The sequence below is a fragment of the Limulus polyphemus genome, unplaced genomic scaffold, assembly GCF_000517525.1.
Source record: "Limulus polyphemus unplaced genomic scaffold, Limulus_polyphemus-2.1.2 Scaffold6067, whole genome shotgun sequence".
NCBI lineage: Eukaryota > Metazoa > Arthropoda > Merostomata > Xiphosura > Limulidae > Limulus > Limulus polyphemus.
This window is the reverse complement of record NW_013671677.1, coordinates 49,411-52,559: the sequence shown is the minus strand read 5'-3', so window position 1 is coordinate 52,559 and position 3,149 is coordinate 49,411.

Here is a 3,149-nt window from a genome sequence, read left to right as displayed (position 1 = left end):
GAAATCTTTAGACTCAGGATGTACGAATATGTTTATTGTGATCTAATAAATACGTAGCTTATACCATTGCCTTAATTTCTCTTGAAGCCATTATGAATACTTGCGTACATTTGACGAGTTAGAAATCATCTATTTAAACGGTGTTCCTATTTCCTATGTATCCTGTTATTTCAATTCTTTAACGATATTTACAACGTTTCTCTAAAGCTTTGCGTTTCAGACAATGCGTTTAGTTTAGTGTTTATTGGTATGTTAGGCCTAGCTATCAAATCATAAGATGTAGGCCATAGATTTAGGGTTATGGTTAAATATTCTCGATCAAGCAAAAATATGGTTATTACGTTTCCAAAAGAAAGTCTCTAGAGAAGTGGATGCATGAAGCTTCGTTTTCGTCTGCCATAAGGAAATTTAGTTTGTTACAATACCTTTAGTACACCAAAACATTTCAATTATATAACATAAAAAAACAACATATTTTCGTATTCAATTATCAAATTTTTTAATACTTTCTTTTTATTATTCGTCGTTTGTTATCGTATACGGTTATGAAAATCACACCTCATTAGTCGAAATTGTGATGTAAAAATACACCGGAGGAATAAAAACTGTGATATGCTTCTTGATAAAAATTTTATCAAGTGTGAAAAGGGCTATAATTAAAAGCTCGAGCAAAAGGCTACATAAAGGGCTATTTGCACTAATCGTTCCAAATTTTGAACGATAGATTAGAGGGAAGGCAACTTTTTAATACCACCCAAAACTATCTCTTATATTTTTTGTTTTAACGCTAACGGTACACGTATCACGGACCCTCGGGCGCACATGCCAACACGTTAACAACTAGGCCCACTTTTGGCTGAAGAAAATCTAGAAATCAACTGTTTCCTGCCGAAAACTTGATTCTTCTTATCGTGTCCAACATCTAAGCAAAATTAATATCTAACGAATATCGGTTGCTACCTGAACCAATTAAGGTGTCCATGGTGGAAACAAAATTAACACTTAACCAATATTAGATATTACCTGAACAAATCAAGGTTTCCATTATGTAAATAGAATGAAGATTTAACCAGTATTGGATGTTACTTGAGTAATTACCCTGTGTGTTGCTTAACACGCCACCAAAGGGCGATATGTGTCGACCCAGGCAACAGAGGGGAGGGAGTAGAGACGGTGGCATTGTAGTTCTACGAAGTGGTACCAGAGGGCGCGTTGTTTGGGGAATGTTGCTAGGCCAACATGACACTTGACAATGTTTGTTTGTTTGTTTTTGAATTTCGCGCAAAGCTACACGAGGGCTATCTGCGCTAGCCGTCCCTAATTTAGCAGTGTAAGACTAGAGGGAAGGCAGCTAGTCATCACCACCCACCGCCAACTCTTGGGCTACTCTTTTACCAACGAATAGTGGGATTGACCGTCACATTATAACGCCCCCATGGCTGAAAGGGCGAGCATGTTTGGTGTGACGGGGATTCGAACCCACGACCCTCGGATTGCGAGTCGAGCGCCCTAACCACCTGGCCATGCCGGGCCGCACTTGACAATGGAAGTTGTCTCCTACCAGAATATTCGTTGCTAGGAAATGTCACGTGACATCATAGTTCGAGTGTTACTTAATAGAAAAGGTGTTGCTAGGCCACGGAGTGGTATCAGAGAGCGCATTGGTATGATGAGTACCCAGATAGATAAACTTTATAGTAACAATCCAAGTCTTAAAATAAATATTTTATCTAATTTTACATAACATTATATTTACAATTATCACAATTACAGTTTTGCTTTACAAGTAAAACATTAAATCTGCTATTTTAATCTTATCAACTTTATAGTTTTCACTTACATACGTTGTACCAAGGCTGAAAGTGCTTCCATAGGCGGACGGTGTTATCAAGGTTCTATAGACGGATTACGCGAAATCCTAGCAACGCGATTTCTGGTAGCAGACAAGTTTCGTTGTCAAGTGTCATGGCGGCTTAGCAACATGACCCAAGCTGACAGTGCTTCTATGGGCGGACGGTATTATTATTACAAGGTCCTACTGACATTCTGTGGGCGGACGGTCTTACTAGGCTTACTGTATGTGTTTCACAAAGGCGGATGGTGTTTTTGGCAGACAATGTTACCAGTGTTTGTGGAACTATGATGTCACCGTCTCTACCCCTCCCCCTATTGCTTGGAGTCGACACACGTATCGACCTCTGGTGGTCTTGCCATGCAACACGCGAGGTAACTACTCACCCGAACCCTATCAAGGTGTCCATGATGTAAACAAAATAGATAAGTTTCGATCACCATACAGTCAGATTTAGTTTCGTATTAATTTTTTTCACTCCTAAAGATTGGGGAATATTGGTATATACTAATTACGTCACATTTTAAAGCCCACCAGTGGCACAGCGGTATGTCTACGGACTTAAACACTAGAAACCGGGTTTCCATACCCGTAGAGGGCAGAGTACAGATAGCCCTTGTGTACCTTTGTGCTTAATTACAAACAAACCAACACTTTTTGAAATGGCTTTCACAAGAGAACGTTAAACCAGTGATGGACTTAACACACACACACACATACATTATTCAAGCCTAAAGACAGTTAGTATGTGAGTTGAAAAACTTTTCAGAAATATTCTATATAATATTTAACAGTTGCATCCTTTTTAAATCAATCAGTGCCGTACACAAAGATACTGGCTCGAAATTTTAGTTGTTTATGTATGTAGAAAATTACAAGATACGCTCACATCTTAAGAGCAGGTGTAAAGGTTTAAAGCTGAAAAACTTCATATTCTCCCCCCCCCCCTCAGTGGCACAGCGGCATGTCTGCGGACTTACAACGCTAGAATCAGGGTTTCAATACCCGTGGTGGGCAGAGCACAGATAGCCCATTGTGTAGCTTTGTGGTTAATTACAAACAAACAAATCACTTCCTTACTTTTTACAAGAAATACGTGGATATTTGGTACAGTTTAATCTGATGCAAAGTGGACGGTATTACAAATAAATTAAAGTATTCGTTTTTCCATGTGCTTAAACAGTTTAATGACTAAAATACAAGCTTTATAACCCCAAAAAAATCGGGTTTCAATGCCCGAGGTGGGAATAATAAAAATAACTCACTGTACAGTTTGTTTGTTTGTTTGGGTTTTCGC